The sequence below is a fragment of the Arachis hypogaea genome, chromosome 4 (genome assembly GCF_003086295.3).
Source record: "Arachis hypogaea cultivar Tifrunner chromosome 4, arahy.Tifrunner.gnm2.J5K5, whole genome shotgun sequence".
NCBI lineage: Eukaryota > Viridiplantae > Streptophyta > Magnoliopsida > Fabales > Fabaceae > Arachis > Arachis hypogaea.
In genome coordinates, this window is record NC_092039.1 from 98,197,014 (window position 1) to 98,207,630 (window position 10,617).

Sequence of the window (10,617 nt, forward strand, 5' to 3'; positions counted from 1 at the left end):
AATTTTTTAATTTTATTTGGTATAACCTTTAGTATGTTTGATTAATTATTAATATGTGTCTGATTAATTATTTTTTAATATATTATTTTTATAGGTATTAATTTTTTTAATTTTATTTGGTATAATCTTTTGTATGTTTGATTAATTATTAATGTGTCTGATTAATTATTTTTCAATACATTATTTTTTAATTATATTTATTCTAAACATATAAATTATATATATACTCATCATTTTTGTCTTAAAAGTCAATTTTTCTTAATTGAAATATAACAACTTGTGTTTTTCTTGTTGTCCAAGGCCTGTCAGTCCAGTGACACTCATTGGGTACAATCTACTACAAAAGCTCCACCACCTACTCCAGCTTCACTAAGTAAGTCAGATAAGTATTTCCATTCTCTTTAATTTTTTGTCTCTCTTCTCTCTATTTTTGTAAGTTCCCGAGGCTAGGTAGTGGCTCATAATCATTTTTTTCCAGCCATTCCATTTGGTTTAAAATGAGTTTTTATTCTTCTCTTTCCACGTCTCCTTCCACTTCTCTTTTCAGTTCAATTTTTTCAGAGACTTCACAGAGTAACTATCCTAAGAAGAGAAAGGTAACTTCGGAGATTTTAATTTCTTTTCTAGACATCCCATCTATTTGAAAATGGATTTATTATTTTTTTCATTTGGTACATGACCCTAAATACTGTGTTTGTTTTAGATGAATCACCACAGTAATGAAGATGAATATGTGTGTGAGATTGCTAAAATGATGATGGTGAATATCTATACCTTATTGAGAAGAAAAAGATAAGACAAACAGTAAACATCCTCCTCCCGAATACTTCTTCAAAGCTGCCAGCATGCTTTGGAATGTTCTTCCTGGTTAGTCATTATGTACTTTTTCTTAATAAGGTATTATTTGAGTTCGATTGTGTTATGCATTTAATTGTTGATAAATGATGTCTTAATACATACAATTCTTGATTTACTAAAGTTATGAAATTGGGTAACAGTAACTAGCAGCTTGCTATCCTAGTACAATTTTTGATTTAATAGTGTTCTTTTCATGCCTTCATTATCAATCATAGGGTGATACGGAGTATTAGACTCAATAATTTTTTATGCATTATTAATTCAAGAGACAAAATCATTTAAAATTTCTCTAGCAGATGATTATTTATGTTGGTAGTCAGATGGTTATTTGTAATAATCCTGATGTAGTATGTATGATTACTAACAAGTAGTTTAGGCTGGATGTTCGATTCAATAGGACAATGGATAGTTATTTTTATTAGTACTCGAATGGTTATTTGTAATAGTTTAGGTGTGGTGTGTATAATTAGTTACAAGTAGTTACGACGAAATGTTCGATTGAATAGGCTAGCAGATGGTTATTTTGATTAGTCCCCGAATGGTTATTTATAATAGTCTTACTATCTTGTGTATAAGAAGTTATAAGTAGTTTAGGTTGGATGTTCGATTCAATAGGCTAACGGATAGTTATTTCTATTGAAAGACAGATGGTTATTTGTTATATTTTTGGTGTAGTATGTTTGGTTAGTTACAAGTAGTATAGTCTCGATGTTCAACTCAATAGGCTAACAGATGGTTTTTTCTTTTGGTATCCAAATAGTTATTTGCAATAATCCTGTTGTAGTATGTATGATAACTTAGAAGTAGTTTAAGTTGGATGTTCAATTCAATAGGACAACGGATGATTATTTTTATTAGTACACGAATGATTATTTGAAATAGTTTAAGTGTGGTGTGTATAATTAGTTACAAGTAGTTATTGTGAGATGTTCGATTCAATAAGCTAGCAGATGATTATTTTTATTAGTATCCAAAAGGTTATTTGTAATACTCTTACAATCGTGTGTATAATTAGCTACATGTAGTATAGGTTAGATGTTCGATTCAATAAGCTAACGGATGGTTATTTCTATTGACAGCCAGATGGTTATTTGTAATAATCCTAGTGTAGTATGTATAATTACTTATAAGTAGTTTAGGCTCGATGTTTGATTCAACAGGATAACAGATGATTGTTTTTATTAGTATCCGGATGATTATTCGTAATAATCTTGGAAATTTGTAATAGTATAACGTAGTGTGTCTGATTAGTTACAAGAAAAGATGGTTATTTGTAATAGTTTAGATGTGGTGTGTATAATTAGTTACAAGTAGTTATGCGGGATGTTCGATTCAATTGGCTAACGGATGATTATTTGTTTTAGTATCCAAATGGTTATTTGTAATAGTCTTACTATCGTGTGTATAATTAGATATATGTAGTTTAGGTTAAATGTTTGATTTAATAGGCTAACAGATAGTTATTTCTATTGGTATACAGATGGTTATTTGTTATAGTATTTATGTAATATATCTAATTAATTACAAATAGTTTAGTTTGGATGTTCAATTCAATAGGCTAACAGATGGTTATTTCTATTGGTACCCAAATGGTTATTTGTAATAATTTTGTTGTAGTATGTATGATTACTTAGAAGTAGTTTAGTCTGGATGTTCGATTCAATCGAATAACTGATGGTTATTTTTATTAGTACTCGAATGGTTATTTTTTATTAACAGCCATGGTTCTGAAAACCGGACCGGATCGGCCGGTTCAATCGAATTAACCGGAAACCGGTCATCTAACCGGTCCGGTCCATCTCTAAAACCGTGTTGCAAAAACCGGTGAAAAAACCGGTCGAACCAGTGGTTAACCGCTGAACCGGCCGAGTTTTTGAGCGTACCGGTTTTCAAAATCCACCAAAACGGCGTCGCTTTGATGCTTTAAAAAAAAAATTTTAATGGCTGAAAGCCTAAAGCTGAAACGTGAAGCCCAGAATCCCTCTCTTCCCTTTATTCCCTCTCTCACTTAAAAAACCCTAATTTGTCCCCTGATCCCCTCAGCCCTCATTCCCTCTCTTCTCTTCGAAGTTTCAACAGCCACCAGCCCATCACCCAGTAGCCACCATCTGGAACCCATCACTTACACTCGTCGCCAAACCCTTCTCCTCGCTGCGGGTGCCATCTTCGCCAGTGGAAAAGTCTGCTCGGCCATCTCCTCGACGTTCCTCCTCTCCCGGCGTTGCCATCGCGAAAGATTGCTGGGTCTGTAGGTTATTGTTTGTCGGAGCTCACTGTCTCTTTGTCGGAGCTCACTTTCTTGTTCGATCTCTTTCTCTCTCTGGCTTTCTCTGTTTGAGCTCACTTCTCTTCTAGTCGCTGTCACTTTCGATCTCTTCGTCGCCGTCAGTTCCTTTCTCCCTCGCTGCCAGTACTTCAATTTATTTTTGCTTATTTTCAAATTTTTTAATAATACTGAGATAGAATAATACTGATTTTGTGATTTTGAGTTGCTGGGATTAATATTCTGAACTACTGCTGCTTGTTTGAGTTAATATTGTTGATGCTTAATTTTGTTAGTTTCTGATTTTTTGATTTGGAAGATGCAATCACAAAATGATTTTCTGAATTAAGTTCGTTTCATACAATAAAAATATATGTTAATGTTGGTTTTTTTTTGTAGAACATTATGTTTGCTATGTTCGTGCATTTTGATTTTGTTTAGTGATAAATTTTCTTGTTCTTTTTGGATTTCAAGTCACTGTAGAAATGTGAGAACTTTGTTTCAATTAGATATGCAGTTTTCTTTTTCCCATACTATCTGTTGATCTGGTTTTGAAACTTCAATTAAAATAAAACAGGAAACTTTAGTGGGGCTTGTAGCTTAATCAATTAATTTAGTGAACAGGAAACCTTTGAAGGAACAGAGCCAGGGGAAACAAGGGAAATTTGGTATCTTTAAAATTGTATATTAATTTTTTATATAATTTAATTAATTTTAATGTATTTTTAATTATACCGGTTGGACCCCGGTTGAACCATTAAACCACTGAACCAGTCACTTGACCGGTTCAATGACCGGTCTGGTTCTCGCAACCTTGTTAACAGCACGAAAGGAATCAAGAACTGCAACAACAATGTAAGCAGTGTATCAAACAACAATGGAAATTAACAATTTCAGGAAATCATATTCTGTAGTTATCAAATACCAATCACTAACATAAAAAAATATAGAGTGAAAGATATACCTTTTATACATCTAAATAAATGTTTAGGTCGCCTTTATTAGGGAAGGGTTCGAGGGCGTAGTATTTGGCTGTTACTCGTGAAAATATGATACAAGCGAATAATATGAAAAAAAAGTTCTCAACGGATATTAAAAGTAAAAAATAATAAAAATCCACCAATAGCGGATATTAAAAAAATTAATAAAATAAAAAATAAAATAATTTATTGTAGGATAAAATAAACGTAAAAAGAAAATATAAATAATGTAATAATTTTTATAGATATTAATGTTTTTAATTTTATTTGGTATAACCTTTAATATGTTTGATTAATTATTAATATGTGTCAGATTAATTATTTTCAATATATTATTTTTATAGGTATTAATTTTTTTAATTTTATTTGGTATAACCTTTAGTATGTTTGATTAATTATTAATATGTGTCTGATTAATTATTTTTCAATACATTATTTTTTAATTATATTTATTCTAAACATATAAATTATATATATATATTCATCATTTTTGTCTTAAAAGTCAATTTTTCTTAATTGAAATATAACAACTTGTGTTTTTCTTGTTGTCAAAGGCCTGCCAGTTCAGTGACATTGATTGGGCATAATCTGCTACAAAGGCTGCACCTCGTACTCCGACTGCACTCAGTAAGTCAGTAAAGTATCTCCCTTCTCTTTAATTTTTGTAAGTTTCCGAGGCTAGCTAGCAGGCTCATAATCATTTTTTTCCAGCCATTTTATTTGTTTTCAAATGGGTTTTTATTCTTCTCCTTCCACTTCTCCTTCCACTTTCTCTTCCAGTTCAGTTTTTTCAGAGACTTCAAAGAGTAACTATCCTAAGAAGAGAAATGTAACTTCAGAGACTTTTGTTTTTTTCCAGACATCCAATCTGTTTGAAAATATATTTATTATTTTTTTTATTTGGTATATGACCCTAAATACTGTGTTTGTTTTAGATGAATCATCACAGTAACGAAGATGATTATGTGTGAGATTGCTAAAACAATGATGGTGAATATTCTATACCTTATTGATAAGAAAAAGATAAGGCAAACGGTCGACATCTTCCCTCCGAATCCTTCTTCAAAGCCGCAAGCAGTCTTTGAAATATTTTTCCCGGTTAGTCATTATGTACTTTTTCTTAATAAGGTATTATATGAGTTCGATTGTGTTAAACATGTAATTATTGATAAATGGTGTCTTAATACATACAATTCTTGATTTACTAAAGTTATGAAATTGGGTAACAGCAACTAGCAACTTACTATCCTTGTACAATTCTTGATTTAACAGTGTTCTTTCTATGCCTTCATTATCATCATAGGGTGATACAGAGTATTATGCTCAATAATTTTCTATGCATTAATAATCCAAGAGACAAAACCATTTAAAATTTTTCTAGCAGATGATTATTTCTATTGGTAGCCAGATGGTTATTTATAATAATTCTGGTGTAGTATGTATGATTACTTACAAGTAGTTTAGGCTGGATGTTCGATTCAATAGGATAACAGAGGGTTATATTTATTAGTACCCAGATGGTTATTTGTAATAGTTTTGGAATGGTGTGTATAATTAGTTACAAGTAGTTACGATGGGATGTTCGATTCAATAGGCTAGCAGATGGTTATTTTTATTAGTACTCAAATGGTTATTTGTAATAATCTTGCTATCTTGTGTATAATTAGTTATAAAGAGTTTAGGTTGGATGTTCGATTCAATAGGCTAACAGATAGTTATTTCTATTGGTACACAGATGGTTATTTGTTATAGTTTTGTTGTAGTATGTCTGATTAGTTACAAGTAGTATAGTTTGGATGTTCAATTGAATAGGCTAATGGATGGTTATTTTTATTGGTACCCAGATGGTTATTTGTAATAATCCTAATGTAGTATGTATGATTATTTACAAGTAGTTTAGGCTGGATGTTCGATTCAATAGGATAACGGATGGTTATTTTTATTAGTACCCGAATGGTTATTTGTAATAATTTAGGTGTGGTGTGTATAATTAGTTACAAGTAGTTATTGCGAGATATTCAATTCAATAAGCTAGCAGATGGTTATTTTTATTAGTACACAAATGGTTATTTGTAATAGTCTTGCAATTGGGTGTATAATTAGTTACAATTAGTATAGGTTGGATATTCGATTTAATAGGCTAACGGATAGTTATTTTTATTGGTAGCCAGCTGGTTATCTGTAATAATCCTAGTGTAGTATGTATGATTACTTACAAGTAGTTCAGGCTGGATGTTCGATTCAATAGGATAACGGATTCTCATTTTTATTAGTACCCGGATGGTTATTTGTAATAGTTTTGCTGTGGTGTGTATAATTAGTTACAAGTAGTTTAGGCAGAATGTTCTCATCTAAATATGATATGCCTTTCACTACATAAAATAGAATAATGTATCACCCATTTTCTTCTGTCTGCCTCCACTTTATCAAAGAATCTAGTATCCTCTCCAAAGTTTGGAGCCAAGCCCTCATACACCAGAACTAGATCGTTATAAAATGAATCCAAATTATGCTGTCGTGTCACTGGTTCCTGTTGTCAAAGCAGCAGGAGTCAGTTATGAAACAGGTATCAAAAGATTACAAAAAAACTATAGTTTTCACACCAATATTCTCGGACACACGCAGTAGAAATCACATTTGAATCACATAGCCTGTGCATCATTAAATGTGTAGCACATATATTGAATGATCTGCATAGTATCAGGTGTACGAAGAACAAAATGAGTGTAACTACAACATTGAGTTCAATAACTTATGTTGCTATTGACCTAACCACGTACTTTTAATGTCCATAGATCCTTCCTCGCCAGTTGAAGATGAGTTCTACCTTCATAGATTGCCAATGGCACCTCTTTGTTGAGGGAAGATTTCAAAATCCAACCTCAGACATTGTTTTCCTTATGCTATCCTAACCTGACATTCTTACGCCTCGAATGTACTTTTGTGATAGAAGACGTGGCTGGCCACTTCTCAAGTTGTGTCAATTCAAGAGAAAAGCTAGACTTTTTAGGGCTAGGTGTGTGAAAGCGTGACTTCTTAGGCATAATGATCTGGAGGAATTTCATGTTTATTGGCCTTGTGTTCTAACCCTGTTCAATGTTTACCAATATTTTCTTAAATCTCGGACACTACACAAAGTTCAAGTCAAAGTCTCTGCATCAAATGCAACTATAGTTAGATAACACAATTAGTATGCGGATTGAAATCACAAGAAAAACAAGATATTGCCAATTGATATATATAATAGATGTTAACCCATAGAACTTGGCTGTCAAAATCATATTCAGTAACTTACACAAGTGTTGTAGATGGTGTAACTGGATCCTTTCTTTTGTAGCTGATGGGTTTGCTTCCTTATTTAGCTGCTCACCATGTGGGTTCTAGTTGTCTTAAAATAGGTGGCACCTTCTTCGAGCAAGTGGCTTATTATCATCATCGTTAGAGTCCGTAGCATCTATAAGTCTCTCCTTGCGCTTCGGGGCTTCAAGTGCTGTTGTGCTGCCTTTGCAAGATTTGCCTCTGACAATAGGCAGCTTTTTGCGTGTGCCTATCCTGGTCTCCTGGGTTGTAAGTGAGCATGTTACAAATTTCACACACAAATTAAGGACAACAAGAGAAAATTCAATTAAAAAATAGGTCAGCTAGGTTCCAAGATGAACATATACATCACTATGTCAATATCTACCCAAATACAATGAGATTTGAACATCCAACAAATCTAACATGGCACCAAAACATATTCAGCATCCAACCCCAAAAAAAAAATTGGTATTTAATTTGAGTAACTAAGTTATGAAGTCAACATATATCCACAACAAGATGCACTCACCTCTTGTGCCGCTGTATGACTTTCAGGTAGTTTTGTTCCAACTGGCCTAAATGGCGGTTGTTTTGACGACTTACGGTTCCCGCTTTTAACGGATCCATCATTGCTTTCCTGTGTACATCCCTCGAGAAATTTATATAATGACCTTACTATTTTGGACATACAATTACGCTTACATTAACCGCATAAAACATCCAAATGATATAGGAGCATGTATCTAATTTTGCAATTTCAAATAAATACTTCAAATTAGCATATTATCTAACCACCAATAGCTTTAATGTTGTAAGTACTATAAATTCCAACAGACACATTACCTTGTGTACCTCTCTAGTCTTGCTTTCTCTCTTTCAGCTTTGTTTTTTGGATGGGGATTCTCCACCCTTCTTCTTAGTTCGAAGTTTGGGTTCTTCACCCACTTTTGCCCTATCTCTGATGGAACCCTAACAGGAAAAGGTCAATTGTGATTAGAAATTAATCATCTAAATTCTCCCGGTGGAAGATTCTTCTTGTTTTAAAAAACCACTCATCGGTTAAGTGGATTAGGATATAACAAAGAATAAATCGTCTGGGTTAGTACCATAGTAAGGACATTATTTACTTTCTTGTCAATTTCTGCAGCAGTCCATGCAGTGACCCATGGTTCTGGTTCTAGATAGCGATTCAGCAGATTATGCTTCAGTCACTGAAAGTGTAACAGCTGGATGGCAATGTTGAAAGGTTAAGTGGTGGAACATAAAAGTAAGTAGAATATATAAGCAGTTAAACATTTAAAGATACCATCAGGGTGAACATTAAGCCACCACAAGTTTCACGGTTATTATTTTTGAATTATCCTATTGCTAGCTTAAACCACTTGAATGTCTTATGTGCCCAATTGAATTTGCTGGGGTCGAAGACATCCAGAATCAGAGGTATGTGCCACAGAGATATGGTCTGCTAACTCGTTGGGCATAGGAACATCTTCAGGACTACCAATATGAAGTGCCTTCTAAAATTTTCCCGTTCCGCTTTGGTGTCCATGGGACAGGCATATACAAATCGTGAAACTGGGTGGTTATTTTTTTAAATTATTCTTTAATGGCCACATGGACAGGATTCTTCTTGTATAGTTCGGGTATGTCAACACCTACATTTTCGATTCATCCAAGTATGTACAATAATTATTAAGAAACGTAAAAAGAAACCAATCAAATTATATACGACAAAAATTGAAAAGGGAACATCAATAGCTTATCACCAAAGTGTATCCCTAAGGCCCTCCTATCAACTTAGAATTAATGCGGATGTTTCCAACATCAACTATAAGTGTATTTGTCTTCACATCATATGCTTTCACTAGTTGTATCATTATACTCTGCTTCACTGTCCATTGTAGAATTTTCTTCACGAATCCGAATCCAATTGCGCCGATCTCTGCTAGCTTGGCAATGTCATTAATGTTTTCTAGGTGGGTGATCATCCCATGGATATAGCATGGAGAACAACGTGTCTCGACTAATTTCTATTAACAAATAGAATACACGTTATAAGTAATCAGAATCAAGACTGATTACCGACGAAATGCAAATTACCTTTTTTCCCATCAGAATGCTATTCAACAATTCAAACTCAGAACACGTTCCTGCCTATCAGGAACTAGTAAATCATTAGTCTTGCCACTTACTACACGTTACCATATGACTAGAAGTACAAACCTACCTAACCACCCCAAGAGCTTGACACACACAGCATCATGGCACTAAAATGAGTGATCAATAATTATATATGGATGCCTTGTTAGCTTAATAGAGCAACTAATGTTGTGCATTATTGTTAAAAAAACCAACTTTCAATCACAACGTAAAAAATCAACCAATCATACAATCAACCACTATAACAAACAGGCAAACAACTAAACACCAGGTGAAATAATCATTCGACTAAGTAAGCAGTCCTGGTCGAACATCCACAGTCAAAAGGTACCATACTAACAATGTAAAGGTGTGAATTATTAGCATAATACAGTTTTATTTGTGATAGAAAACACAAACAAATATTACCAAACAAATTCCTTAATCTTATTTTCATAATTTTTGCTGAAATTATAATTAGGCTTCCATAGTATTCATAACCGAAATAATACGTCACGAGTTAAACCACCACAAAAAGGTCTTCTTATATTTGTTGCACAGTGGCTTACAAAACCAAACATCCCTAATGGATAAAATTTCAAAGTAAATCACATGAAACACAAACACATGAATTAAAGAATGCTAAAAAATGGTCCCTAAACTCAAACAGATTTCATACATGCACCATGTAATATTACCATCCATGTTCTAAGGAAAAAATTGGAACTCAGCAATGGTATAAAAATAGTAGGTGAACAATGTGAGTAACCAGACAAACAACCAAAAACCACGTATAATAATCTTCCTTCAAAGGAGACAATCAAAATTGAACACCCAAGGTCAAAAGGTAATAAAATAACTAAATAATCATGTGTAGAAAAAGCATATCACGCTTTCGACTGTGATTAAAAATCTAACAAACAACCGCAAGTTAGTTCGGAAATCATATATACAAATAGGTGTTGTCGCATTACAATGTGGCTTGCAGATTAGTCTAAAACTAAGTCAAATGAAACCACTTAAACCATATTTTTACAAAATTAAACATACCTAACCGAAAAATTGAATAGTAATTCA

General features: G+C 33.1%; 1 long non-coding RNA gene across 1 annotated transcript; it reads left to right on the forward strand.

Moving 5' to 3' along the window:
• The first annotated feature begins 218 nt into the window (after positions 1–218).
• Positions 219–5,233, forward strand: LOC140184331 (uncharacterized). The gene is made up of 5 exons (XR_011880778.1): positions 219–373; positions 548–596; positions 704–867; positions 4,656–4,728; positions 5,037–5,233. It is a non-coding gene; the product is annotated as an uncharacterized lncRNA (long non-coding RNA).
• Positions 5,234–10,617: the final 5,384 nt, after the last annotated feature.